The sequence below is a fragment of the Canis aureus genome, chromosome 12 (genome assembly GCF_053574225.1).
Source record: "Canis aureus isolate CA01 chromosome 12, VMU_Caureus_v.1.0, whole genome shotgun sequence".
NCBI lineage: Eukaryota > Metazoa > Chordata > Mammalia > Carnivora > Canidae > Canis > Canis aureus.
The window spans coordinates 35,224,525-35,239,847 of record NC_135622.1 but is presented as its reverse complement, the minus strand read 5'-3'; the positions used below and the strand labels follow the sequence as shown (position 1 = coordinate 35,239,847).

At 34.4% G+C, this 15,323-nt stretch overlaps 1 protein-coding gene across 2 annotated transcripts in view; it reads right to left on the bottom strand.

The window, feature by feature from the left end:
• PRKD3 (protein kinase D3) overlaps positions 1-15,323 on the bottom strand; it is an 88,678-nt gene that overhangs the window by 62,480 nt on the left and 10,875 nt on the right. Inside the window, exon 1 of one of the 2 annotated variants that reach the window (XM_077843594.1) lies at positions 11,818-11,838. The exons of the other annotated variant lie outside the window; for it this stretch is intronic. The gene's annotated coding sequence lies outside the window, so the exon portion shown is untranslated. Of the gene's footprint in view, positions 1-11,817; positions 11,839-15,323 lie in introns of those variants that run through there. 2 annotated transcript variants of the gene reach the window in all.

Sequence of the window (15,323 nt, the reverse complement as noted above, 5' to 3'; positions counted from 1 at the left end):
CCATTCTGTACATTTATTTCAGGTCTTACGATGTTCTACCTTATATTACAATAGCTTACATTCACTCGTCTTCTCTTTTTCCAAAGCATCAATCATTGGGGCAGAAAATTTATCTTTCATCTTGGTAACTCAATGGTATCTAGCACTGTGACTGAATAGAATAAGTGTACCACAAATATTTGTTCAATTGCATGAAGCCGTAACAGATAATGGCAGCTGGTAAGGGGTCATTGTACCACACTATTTAACTCTCTGCAAACTGCCAAGTAAAAGAAATGAAATCACTAGCACTTATTTTTCTATCTAAAATTTTCAACTACCATATTAACCTATAATCAGATGCAGACCTCAGTGAATTTTTGAATTTGTATACAAGATTTATATACATACACACATTATATATATATGTAATATATATATATATGCATATATAATTATATAACAACAAAACATACAATTCAAATATTTGGAAAAATATCTTCAGTTTATTACTTATCCAGTCTTTTAAGCTTACTGATTTCCATTACATTTAGGTACCTGACTCTGGCTACTCCTTAGAACCATAGATACAGAACACTTAAACAGACTCTCCATTCCCAGAAAGCCTGACTTAACTGGTCTGTCTAGGGAAGGGTTTGTTAAGCTTCCTGGTTGTTTTAAGGGGCAGCCAGGGTTGAAAACCACGGTTACAAACTAAATTCCTTGTAACCTTCAAACCACATATACGGAGTCTGTAAACACTTAAAAATCTCGATCCTTTACAACATGTGGGCTATAATAAAAGATTTTTGAAAATTTAGCTACTTTTGCATAAATACGATGAAACAAATTTAAAGATTTTGCTCCTTAAAAAAAAAGGCAGTAAATGCTCAATGACAAAGTAATCAATAATCTTGTGGGGTGTTTAAAAGTTATTGGTAAGATTTTACAAGGAAAAAAACAGACATACTGAAGTGCATTTGTCAAAGTATGTATTAGAGGTTGTTCATTTGATTGTAACCAATTTACTATCTTATCAAAAATTACTGAATCATGGAAAACTTTAACAAGGAGCTTGGTTCATACTCCTTCAACCTATTTCCTACAGAAGGCTGGGACTGAAAAATGCTTTAAAATAATGCATTCACTCAGATGTCATGGCACAACCCAGAGGCAATTCAAATAGCTTTCCATTACACTATATATTTCAAATGAAAGCCTATATTAGATAGAAGATGAGGAGAAAAGCAAACAAGGACATGTTCAGGAAAATTTTTTAAGGGTAGTAAAAATGGCACACAGGAAAGACTAAAGGAAGCTTTAATGAATACAAGAAGTTTCCCAAATTGAAGAACCTATAACTTCAAGACCAAGTTCAATAGACTCCAGCAACAAAAACAGAAAGAAAACCACAAAAGAGCAATCATATTCAAACTGATGAAAACTGAGAAGACAAAAACTGTAAATGAAGCCAGAGAAAAGAACATATTGCATACAGTTTGGATCTAAGACAAAGTAATAAAAATGTTAAATATGTGAATAAATATAAAAGGTAATTTTTCTTACTTTCAATTTCTTTAAAACATAATTTACTGTTAAAAGCAAGAATTAGGGACGCCTGGGTGGCTCAGAGGTTGAGCATCTGCCTTCAGCTCAGGTCATGATCCTGGAGTCCCAGGATTGAGTCCCACACTGGGCTCCCTGCATGGAGCCTACTTCTCCCTCTGCCTATGTCTCTGTCTCTCTCTTGTGTCTCTCATGAATAAATAAATAAAATCTTTAAAAAATAAAAATTTAAAAAGCAAGAATTACAATGTGTTGTGGGATCTGCAGCAACAGCTGATGCTCATCATTCACAGACTCTAGATCTGCGAACATGCCTACTTGCTAAAATTTGTAACCAAAAATTAATACTTTCTGTGCTTTTGCAGTCATTCACAGACATGCACAGAAAACAAAAAATTTGAATCACTCTCATGCATGTTACCAGCTGATGTCAAACAAGGTGATGCTCTGAACTCTTGTTTCAACTCTTTACAGTATAAAAACACATGTCCCTTTCACGGTCTATTTATTGTCATGTGTTCTGAATTTGGGGGCTTTTTTGATGGTGGTTTTTCTGTTTAAAATCACCCCCCAAGCATCATCCTTTAGTGCTGTCTAGTGTTCCTAAGAGCAAGTAGCTTATGATATACCTTATGAAGAGAATATGTGTTATAGAAGCTTCAATCAGGCATAAATTACAGTGCTGTTGGCCATGAGATCAATATATTATTGGTGAATCAACAATATAAATTAAATAAGGCAACTTTAAACAGAAACACATATAAAACATACAAACATTTAAAGTAAGGTTATGTATTTACTGGTTGAAAAAATTGTTGTGAGATGCTCAACAGGAACCTAACCCTGTATTTCCCCTAGGAGCAACTATTGAATATTCACTAATTCAATGTTTGAGGCACTTTACAGATTATAACTATCACAAATAATGAGAATCAACTGTTTACAGAAATAAAATATAAGACATCAATAATACAAGTGACAACAGAAGGAAAATAGAAATATACTATTCTAAGGTATACATTACATCATACCTAGAGTAATATGATATTGTTAGAAGACATCCCTGATAAAGATGCATATTATATAAATTAGAGCAAGGGTTGGCAAAAAAAAAATTCGTTTTACAGATTTTATTTATTTATTCATGAGAGACACACAGAGAGAGAGGCAGATACATAGGGAAGCTCCCCTATGAGGAGCCTGATGCAAGACTTGATCCCAGGACCTCGGGATCACACCCTGAGCTGAAGGCAGATGCTCAATCACTGAGCCACCCAGGCATCCTTAACAAAAATTTTCTGTAAAAGGCCAGATACTAATATTTTAAACTTGGTGTACCATATGGTCTCTGTCACAGATACTTAACTCTGCTGTTGCAGCATAAAAGCAGCCACAGACAAGATATAAATGAATGAGCATGCAATGTCCCAATAAAACTCTATTCACAAAAGAGATGGTAGGTCAGATTTGGGCCCAAAGATGTAGTCTATTGACCTGGCACTAGAGCAATTGCTTAAAAACATTTTTAGAGTGTAATAAACCAACAGTGGAGATAAAATGGACTTACAGTACATACTTGACTCAAAAAAGAGAGAGAAAATGACCCAAGACCAGAAGGGTGAACAGAAAACAATATATTTAAATGGATCTATATTAAACACTGTATTAAATATAAATGGTCTAAGCACTTATAAAGTAGAAATTGTCAGACTGAACTTAAAAAACATAACTCAAGCATATTTAATTTACAAAAAACCCCCCTTCACACATGAAGACAGAGGCTGTAAGCAAAAATATGTAAAAATATACCACAATACAAACAGTACGTTTTTGGGAAAAAAAAAGTGAGAATGGTTATATTAATACCACACAAAGATGACTTCAGAACAGTACATTACCAGAGATAAGGGAAAAAACTTACACTGAAAAAGAAATCAAATATATCAAAGGCTGTAAAAATCCTAAATGTGCCTGCAAATAATTTTTGCTTCATGTTTTTCATGTCTATTATTTAAAACTGAAAGGACCAACAGACAAACCTAAAATTACAGCCAGAGGTTTCAATACTCCTTTCTCAATAAATGGTAGAACAAGTAAAAAAGAAATCCATAAAGGTAAAGAAAATACCATCAACCCAACTTAACCTGACTTTTATAGAAAACTTCACTCAACAAGAGCCGAATATACATTTTTTAAAACTGCATGTGTAACATTCAGAATGTAGTATAGAGCAGAATCCTACACTACAAAAACAAACCCTCAAATTATATAGATTGAAATTAAAGTATATTCTTGGCCAAAATTAAAATAAAGCTAGAAATCAATAGATCAGAAAAATATCCAAAAAACTTTTAAATGCTTCCAAGTTAAACAATCCACGGACTACAGATGAAATCATGAGAAATTAGGAAATAATTTAAACAAAATGTAAATGACAACACAACATATAAGTTTGTGGCATGCAGTTAAAGCAGTGATTACAAGGAAACTTATAGTACTAGACACATATAAAAAAGACAAGACTCCAAACAATGACTGAGGCTTCCACTTTAAGAAACTGAAAAAAAGGGGATCCCTGGGTGGTGCAGCGGTTTAGCGCCTGCCTTTGGCCCAGGGCGCGATCCTAGAGACCTGGGATCAAATCCCACGTCAGGCTCCCAGTGCATGGAGCCTGCTTCTCCCTCTGCCTATGTCTCTGCTTCTCTCTCTCTCTGTGTGACTATCATAAATAAATAAAAAATTAAAAGTAAAAAATAATTAAAAAAAGAAACTGAAAAAAAAAGTTAAATTCAAAGAAGGGAGAAAAAAGAAAATGAAAAAATAGAAAACACACAATAATAGAGAAAATCACTTTATTTTTTTTTTTTTTTTTTTTTTTTTAGAAAATCACTGTAAAGGGTAATGAACAGGGATCCCTGGGTGGCGCAGCGGTTTGGCGCCTGCCTTTGGCCCAGGGCGCGACCCTGGAGACCCAGATCGAGTCCCACGTCGGGCCCCGGTGCATGGAGCCTGCTTCTCCCTCTGCCTGTGTCTCTGCCTCTCTCTCTCTCTCTCTCTGTGTGTGACTATCATAAAAAAATAAATTTAAAATAAAATAAAATAAAATAAAGGGTAATGAACATTAAATACAATTTTCACCAATGGATTTGCCAACTCAGATGAGATGAAAATTTTCCTTTAAAGACACAAATTACCAAAGTGTGCTCACAAAGAAATAATCTGAATAGCTCTATACCAATTAGAGAAATATAAATTGAGTTAAAAACCTCTCAAAAAAAAAAAAAAATTCCAGACACGGATGGCTTCACTGGTGAATTCTATCAAATATATCAGGAAGAAATAATACCAGTTTTATACAAATTTATTCAGAAAACAGGAGGGAAATACTTCCAAACCCATTTTTGTGAGGCCAACATTACCTTGATCCCAAAACCACACAAAGATAATAGAAGAAAAAAAATTACAGGCCAATACATTCATTATCTTAGACAGGAAAATATAAAGAAAATATAGGTATATTGAATAAAGGACAATATAAAAAAGGATAATATATGATGACCAGGAGGATTTGTTCTGGGAATGCAAGGTTGGTTTTACATTCAAAAGTAAGCCAACATACTTCCATATTAACAGACTAAAAGATAAAAATACATACATCCAGAAAAAGTATTTACCAAATTTATTATCATTCAGGATAAAACATCTAAGCCAACTAGGGACAGGAATTTCTTCAACTTGATAAAGGACATCTAAAAAAATTTACATGAAACTCAATGGTGGAAGACCAAATGCTTTTCCTTTTAAGACTGGTAATAACAAGGCACAGATATCCACCTTATCACTCCTATGCAATACTGAAGACTCCAGTACAAAACAAGAAAAAGAAATGAAATTTTGGAAGGCAAAGCATAAAACTCTATTTACAAACGATCATCTATGTAGAGAATCCTAAAGAATTTTTTAAAGTTATCAGAAATAATAAATTAGGTTTTGCAAGGTTGCAGGACACAATATCAATGTACATGAATCACAATATTTCTATATAATAAAATGAAAAATCAGACTCAGATTTTTTAAAACCCCATTTATAACTGTATCAAAAACACGAAACAGACAACAAATAATGTACACAACTTCAATAGTTTTTGTTTCTGTAGAAATTGTCACATTGATTTTAATGGAAATGTAAAGGACACAGAATGGTCAAAACAATTTTGAAAAACAGAACAAAGCTGGAGAACTTAATGCATCTGACTTCATGTCTTCACAAAACTAAAGAATTGAAGACAATGTGAAATTAGTTTAAAGGTACACATACATAGGTCAATAAAGCAAAACAATGTTCAGAAATAGATCAAAACATATGTGGTCAACTAATTTACAATATAGTTACTAAAGTAATTCAAAGAGGGAAGAATATAGTCTTTTCAACAAAAGGTCTGGGAAAAATTGGATGTTCAATGTAAAGAAATGAAGCTTAACCTTTACCTCACACCATATATAAAAATTATTTTGAAACGGATTGTTATGAGTTGAACTGTATTCCTCCAAAAGATGTTAAGTCCTAACCCCCAGTAACTGTGAATGTGACCTTTGGAAATACGGCTTTTGTAGACAGATGATCCAGGTAGGATGAAGTCTCTAAAGAGCACCCTAGCCCAACAGGACGGTGTCCTTATAAAAAGGGGAAATTTGTAAACACAGATATATATAAAGAGAAGACAATATGAAGACACAGGGAGAACATCTCAAGGAAAGTTTGAGGCCTTAAAGACTGGGAGAGAGGCAAAAAACAGATTCTTACTTATAGCCCTTAGAAGGAACAAACCCAACTGATACTTCAATTAGAAACAGCTAGCCTGTCAGAAAAATTTCTATTGTTTAAGCCATGCAGCTGTGGCAGCCTCAAAGAACTAACATATGGACTATAAAGGTAAAAGCTAAAACTATGAAACTTCCAGAAGAAAACAGGGAATAAAACCTTTGTTATCTTCATTTAGGCAAATACTTTTTTTTTTTTTTTTTGGCAAACACTTTTTAAAAGAAGATTTTATTTATTTGATAGTGAGAGAGAGAAAGAGAGCACAAGTGGAGGGGGGGCAGTCAGAGGAAGAAGCAGACTCCACTCTGAGAAGGAGCCTGATGCAGGGCTCGATCCCAGGACCCTGAGATTGTGACCTGAGTTTAAGGCAGAGGCCTAAACAAATGAGCCACCCCAGCACCCCAGGCAAATACTTTTTAAATATGAAACAAAAGCACTATCCATAAAGGAAAAAGTTAATTGTACTTCATTTAAAATTATAATTTTTGGCTCTCTAAATGATACTGTTAAAAGAATGAAGAGAAAAAAAATAAAAGAATGAAGAGTATAGTGTATCATAATGAAAAGTATATAACCTAACTTAGATCAGACAAAATAAACTTTAAGCCAAAGACTGTAATAAGAGACAAAATTTGTAAATATTTATGCACCCAATATAGAGGCACCTATAAAGGCCTTTATAAAGTATATAAAGCCAATAATAAGATACTTGAAAGAAGACATAGACACCTATACAATAGGGTAATGAACATAAAATACAATTACTATACAAATACAATACAACACACTTTAATACCACACTTTCAACAATGGATAGATCATCCAGATAGAAAATCAAAAAGGAACAACGGAATTAAACTATACATTGGACCATAAACTTAACAGACATTTACAGTAACATTCCATCCTAGAGTAGCAGAATTCATATTATTCTCAAGCAAACATGGAACATTCACCAGGAAAGACCATGTTAGGCCACAAAACAAGTCAATAAATTTTTTTTTTTCAAGTCAATAAATTTAACAGGACTGAAATCATATTAGACATCTTTCCTCAGGACAATGGTATGAAACTAGAAATCAATTACAAAAACAAAAAAAATCCTGGAAAATTCACAAATATGTGGACATTAAACAACATGCAACTGTACAATGAGTCAACAAGGCAAGATCAAAGAGAAATCAATATCTTGAGACAAATGAAAATGAAAATACATACCAAACCTATGGGATGCAGCAAGTTCTGAGAGAGTTCATAGCAATAAATGCCTACATTAAGAAAAAAAGAAAAGATCTCAAACAACCTAACTTTACACCTCAAGGGACTAGAAAAATAATAAACGAAGCCCAAAGTTAGCAGAAGGAAAGAATTACAAAGATCATAGTGAAAATAAATAGACTAAAATGATAATAGAAAAGATGAATGAAATTGAGCTGTTTTTTTTTTAAAGATAAGCAAAACAGACAAATCTTTACCTTAAAGAAAAAGAGGACTTAAAATTACAAATGAAAGAAGTGACACTGTACAAAGGATCATAAAAGGCTTCTATAAACAATTATAAACCAACAAATTGGACAGTTGGAAGAAATGAATATATTCCTAGAACAATCTACCAAGCCTAAATCATGAATGAGTAGAAAATATTAACAGACCAATTCATAGTAAAAAGATGGAATTGGTAATCAAAATCCTCCCAACAACAAACAAAAACCCAGATGGCTTCACTGGTAAATTCTACCAAACATTTAAAGAATACCAATCCTTCTCAAACTCTTCCAAACAATAAAGAGGAAGGAACATTTCCAGGCTCATAAGGCCAGCATTACCCTGATACCAAAGACAGACAAGGACACTACAAGAAAAAAAAATTATAACCCAACATTCTTGTTGAACACATAGGCAAATATCCTCAACAAATGTTAGCATACAAATGTCATATACCATGATCAAGTGGATTTATTCCAGTGATGCAAGGATAGTTCAACATCTGCAAATCAATAAATGCAATACCATATTAACATAATAAAGGATAAAAATCATATTGTCATCTCAACAGGCACAGAAAAAGCATTTGACAAAATTCAACATCAATTCATGACAAAAACTCTAAATGAAGTGAGATAGAGAGGAAAAATACTTCAACATAACAGATAACAGAGCCTGTATATGACAAGCCCACAACTAACACCATACTTGGGGCGGAAACCGAAGATCAGGAACAAGACAGGGATGTTCATTCTTGACACTTTCCAATATAGTACTGGAAGTCCTAGCCAGAACAATTAGGCAAGACAAAGAAATAAAAGACATCTAAGAAAGGAAGAAGTAAAATTGGCTATATTTGTAAGTGACATGAAACACTCCACCCAAAATTTTGTTAGAATTAATAAACAAATTCAGTGAAGTTGCCAGATACAAAATCAATATACAAAAATCAGTTGCCCTTCTATACAATAAGTTAACATCCGAAAGAGAAATTAAGAAAACAATCCCATGTATAATTGCATCAAAAAACCCCAAAATACCTATAAATAAATTTAATGAAGAAGGTGAAAGATCTACACACTAAAAATTGTAAGGCATTAACAAAAGAAATTGAAAAAGATCCAAATAAATGGAAAAATATTCTGTGTTCATGGACTATTATTAAAGACTATTATTAAAATACCCATACTACCCAAAATAATCTACAGATTCAATGCAATCCCTATAAAATTTCCAATGGTATTTTTCACAGAAACGGAAAAAACAATCTTAAAATTTATACAGAAACACAAAAGATCCTGAATAGCCAAAGCAATCTTCAGTTCCACAAAGCTGGAAGCATTTACACTTCTTGATTTCAAACTATACTTCAAAGCTATCATAATCAAAACACTATGGTACTGGCCTAAGAATGGACATATAAATCAATGGAACAGAGAGCCTAGAAATAAACCTATGCACATATGGTCGATGAATTTCTGACAGAATTTCACAAAGAAACCAGGAAGGGATGTCTAGGTGGCTCAGGGGTTGAGCCTCTGCCTTTGGCTCACAGCGTGATCCCGGAGTCCAGGGATCAAGTCCCACATTGGGCTTCCTGCATGGAGCCTGCTTCTTCCTCTGCCTGTGTCTCTGCCTCTCTCTGTCTCTCTCATGAATAAATAAATAAAATCTTAAAAAAAAAAAAAAAGAAATCAGAAATATACAATGGAAAAGACATTTTTTTCAACAAACGGTGCTGGGAGAACTGGGATGTGCAAAAGAATGAAACTGAACCCCTATTTCAGACCATAGATAAAAAATCAACTCAAAATGGACTTAAGACTTTAACATACCACCTGAAACCACAAAACTCCAAATAGAAAACATAGGAAATAAATACCTGAAACCACAAAACTCCAAATAGAAAACATAGGAAATAAATTCCTTGACATCATTCTTGGCAATGACTCTTTGGATCTGACACCAAACACAAGACAACAAAAGCAAAAATAAACCAGTGGGACTACATTAAACTATAAAGCTTCTCAGCAAAAGAAACTACTAACAAAATGAAAAGGCAACTACAAAGGGGGAAAAGTATTTGCAAAACATGCATCTGATAAGGGTTTAACAGCCAAAATATAAAAAGAACTCCTAAAACTCAATGGCAAAAACAAACAATCTCATTTAGAAATGGGTGGAAGAACTGAATAGACCTTACCCTAAAGAAGACATACAATTAGCCAGCAGGCACATGATAAGGTCCTCCCTATCACTAATCATCAGGGAAATGCAAATTAAAACCACAAGGAGATATCACCTTATGGCTGTCAGAATGGCTATCATCAACAAGACAAGAGATAACAAGTGTTGGTGAGAATGTGAAGAAAAGGGAACCCTTGTGCACTGCTGTGAGAATCTAAATTTATGCATCCACTATAGAAAACAGTGTGGACATTCCTCAAAAAATTAAAAATAGAACTACCGTATGACCCAGGAACTCCATTTCTGGGTATATATCTGAAGAAAACAAAATCACTACCTCTAATAGATTATCTGCACTCCAAGTCAATGCATCTTTATATTTACAATAGCCAAGACAGGAAAACAACCAAATGTCCATCCAAAGATGAATGAAGAAATTGTGGTATAAATAAAATAGAATATTATTCAGCCACAAAAGGAAGGAAATCCTACCATTTGTGACAGCATGGGTGAACCTTACGGGCATTATGTTAAATAAGTCAAGCAGAGCAAGAAAACTACTGTATGATCTCACTTATATGTGGAATCTCATATAACTTAACCTACAGAAACAGGACAGATTAGTGGTTACCGGAGGTAGAGGGTGAAAATGAGTAAAAGTGCTCAAAGGGTACAAACTCCTAGTTATAAGCTAAATAAGTTCTGGCAATGTGATGTAGAGCAAGATGACTATAGTTAACAATTCTTTACTGTATATTTGAAGGCTGCTAAGAGAATAGATCTTAGAGGAGTTCTCATCACAAGAAAAAAATTAACCGTAAGAGGTGATATATGTTAACTACATTTATTGTAGTTATCATTCTGCAAAATATACATATATCATTATGTTGTATACCTTAAACTAATACAAATTTATATATCAATTATATCTCCATAAAACTGAAAAAAAAAAAAATCATTAGCAACATAAATGACCAGAATAAGAAACTGGCTGTAAACTACTATGCATCAAGGTGACTAACAGTAGCCTTTAAAATGATGATTATTTAGACTATTATTTAAAGAGAAAGGATGAAAAGAAATCACAGACTAAAAGAAGACATCTGCATTTTATATCTGATAAGAACTTTTATCTGAAATGTTAAAGAACTTTTTATACCTCAATAAGATAATCTGTACAGAACTTAACCAAAAAAATACGTGAATGGCAATTAAGCCCATGGACAGATAGCCTATCTTATTTGTAATTAGGAAAATGCAAATTAAAACCACAAATAGATATTATTACATACCAATCAGAAAGGTTAAATTAAAAAGATTGGGGGATCCCTGGGTGGCGCAGTGGTTTGGCGCCTGCCTTTGGCCCAGGGCACGATCCTGGAGACCCGGGATCGAATCCCACGTCAGGCTCCCAGTGCATGGAGCCTGCTTCTCCCTCTGCCTGTGTCTCTGCCTCTCTCTCTCTCTGTGTAACTATCATAAATAAATAAATAAATAATTTTAAAAAAATAAAAAAATAAAAATAAAAAAATAAAAAGATTGGAAATACCAAGTGTTGGTAAGCATACAGCCATGTTACTCTTAAAAATTTCCCCAAGGAAATGAAAATATGTAACTACAAGCAAGATTTGAATGATAATGTCCATAGCAACTTTATTCATAATGCCCCCAAATTAGAAAAAACTCTAATATCAATCAACTGATGAATGAATAAACAAAGTATAGTATAGCCATGCAATGGAAGAGTACTCAGCCACAAAAAGGAACTACTGACATACCTAACAGCATGGATGAATTAAAAGCAAAAAGCAAAAAACACTGAGATATGTGAAAGATGGCAGAACAAAAGACTACATTCTATATGACTTCATTTATTTGAAAATCTAGAAAACATGTAATCACGGTAACAGAATGCAGAGTAATGGTAGTCCAGGACCAGGATGAGCATGAGGAAAAGACTGCAAAAGTATAAGAGGGAACTTATGGGGTGACAGAAATGCTCTATATCTTGAATGGGTGATAGTTGCACAACTGCACACAACTGTTAAAATTCATCAAACTTATGATCTTAACATGGATGAATTTTATTATAAGTAAATTATATCTCATCTGATTTTTAAAGACAAACACCTAACAAAAATATCTCTTTAAAGAGAAAAAAATAACTGCATATATTATATGGCACATTTCTAGTTAATGTCTGAAAGGTGCTAGAAAATAAAGCAACATAAAATCCAATCTTACCCAACAAAATAATTTTAAAATGTAATGGTCATTCCTTTTAGATCACTGCACTGTTATTCTAAAAAATATTTAAATATTATTTCTGAATATGGAATACATGTATAAGGCACAAAATCCAAAAGGTACACAAGGGTATAAATGAAATGTAAATCTCCTTTTCACTCTTATTCCCCAGTCACCAGTACCCTTCCTGGAAGAAAACTCTCTCTCCTTCCAAGGTCATCTAAAAACAATCAAGAAATCATGTATGTGTACATATGTATGTGTAAGCATGTGTAATACAAAATGATAGCATAGTATGTCCTGTTCTGCACTTACTATGTTATCTATATATCCTATATATCTTGTAGATCTCCCTCTCCTCCATCCATGTACACACACAATGTCTCCTTCTTTAATAATTACAAAAACTTTTAAAGAATTCCACAAACCATACTCTACAGTAGTAATTTAAAAAGCCTTACAAATTTGTAAATGGCATTCTTAAACCTAAGGTCAAATTCCTATTCCTTATATCTGATATCAATTATTACTAATATATTGTTAACACTGGACAGCAAAAAATGTAAAATAGATAGAATATACCTTCGGTATTATGGGTAGACTAAAAATGCATTTTAGAATATCTAAAATATTGTTAACATGAAATTATAGGTCAGGTAGCTTCCTCTCTTAATTTAAAAGTAGGGCTTATTTCACTAACTTTTAGAAGCTTTTCCTCTGTCCTCCAAACCAAGAGCTATTTTCATTACTTTTCAGCCTTGTTTCTCTGCAAACCCAGAGATGGGAAGATTCCTCTGGAGGAATAATGATTCCATTTCAAGAGTCACAGCAGACACTAGAGCCCTAATCTTTAAAAATTTCTAGAACACAGGAACTCTGTCGTATTAGAGTTTGATAAAAATCAGTCCCATTATCTCCCCAGAAAAACCTTACTTTTCTTCCTGAATTTTCTATCTTGGTTACCAGTATCAACGCCCATCCATCACTCACACCGCCCCTCTGCCATTTATTCTTCCTCTATGTTCGATAGGCTGTCAAGTTTTACCAACACTACTTTCCCAATACCCTTCAAATATACCATCACTTTCCAACCATTTCAGTTCCATTCTTCATTATAATGGCTTCCTACCTGATCTCCTTACTTTATATTACACTTAGTTACACATTTAAGCTTTCCAAAACACAAATCTGATCATGTTGCATTGCTGCACATAGACCTTAGTTAAATCTCCATTCTTACAGGAATCAAGTGGGAAACTTTTCTTTGGCACAAGGAAGTTAAGTGTGGTGCAGTGAAAAGAGGATACAGGTTTTTGAGTTAAAAAAAAAAAAAGACCTGTGTTTGGGAGCATTCAGGGTGCTCAGTCAGTTAAGCATCTGCCTTCAGCTCAGGTCATGATCCCAGGGTCCTGGGATGGAGTAGGGAGCCTACTTCTCCCTCCTACTCTGCCCCTCCCCTCCGCTCATGCTCTCTCTCTCTCTCTCTCACTCACTCTCCCTCTCAAATAAATAAAATCGTAAAAAAAAAAAAAAAAAAAAAAAAAGACCTGTGTTTGAATTCTGACTTTCAGTAATTAAATGCCTTTGAAATTCAGTTTCCTCCTTTATTCAGTAGCAGTTATAACACCTATACCCTTTCTACTCAGTGAGGTCCTTAGAAAAGGAGCATCGATATCACTTAAGAGTATACTACAAATGCAGACCAACCCCAAACTTACTCATCCCAAATCTACATCGTAGTAGAAATCACTAGATGATTGGCATACACATTAAAGTTTGAGATGCACCACAAAGTGTTGTGAGGATTAGTCAGAAAAAGTGAATGCAAAGCTCCTGAAGCAGGCACTCAGTAAACGTTACCTATTATAATCTTCCTCTTTTCCCCTTCTGTATCTTTGCTCATCTTGATTCTTTTATCTGGAATGTATTCCTTACCTCCCACCATGTTATTGAAATCTTGCTCATTCTTTAAGGTATCAAATGAAATGTCATTTTCTTTCTTTTTTTTTTTTTTTAATTTTTATTTCTTTATGATAGTCACAGAGAGAGAGAGAGAGGCAGAGACACAGGCAGAGGGAGAGGCAGGCTCCATGCACCAGGAGCCCGACGTGGGATTCGATCCCGGGTCTCCAGGATCGCGCCCTGGGCCAAAGGCAGGCGCCAAACCGCTGCGCCACCCAGGGATCCCTGTCATTTTCTTTTTGAAGTCTTCCCACATCCTTTATCTATCTGAGAAGAGCACTCTTTAACTTCACTTTCTACTCTTTATATTTTACTCTGGTGAGCATGTTTCCTTCAGTAGATTATAAGCTTTTTGAGGGAAGAGACATTTGGTTAATCTATTTCCTAAAATTTAACCAGTAACCTATCTTTTAAAAGGTTCAGGTAAGGGGATCCCTGGGTGGCGCAGCGGTTTGGCGCCTGCCTTTGGCCCAGGGCACGATCCTGGAGACCCGGGATCGAATCCCACGTCGGGCTCCCGGTGCATGGAGCCTGCTTCTCCCTCTGCCTGTGTCTCTGCCTCTCTCTCTCTCTCTCTGTGTGACTATCATAAATAAATAAAAAAAAATTAAAAAAATAAAATAAAATAAAAGGTTCAGGTAAATGCAATTATTAAGAATAGAAGTGAAGAAACGCAGGCATGCCCATGAGAGTACTGGCAGTAAACCTGGAGCTATACAAGGTTCAAGTAATGAAAATGGGCGACTAGTGAACAAGTGCCATAGGAAAGAGGGAAAGTAAAAACAAAAGTACTTCTGACTTGGTTTTTCCATCCTCCAGGTAAGTTAGGGATCCATGAGACACCTCTATAAAATCTCAGAATTCAAGCTGATGCTCTTAAGATTTTTCTCGGACTCAGCCTGGAGCAAGTCATCCATTGAAACGCCTTTCTCCTTCATCTGTCTCTAGCAGTGAAGACCAAAATTTAGATTAAATAATTCTGAATCTCACTGCTGGAATTACACACCAAAAATTGTCCCAACTCAATCATTTGATAGATTTGGAAACTGTAATCTAGAGAAGTCACATCACTTGT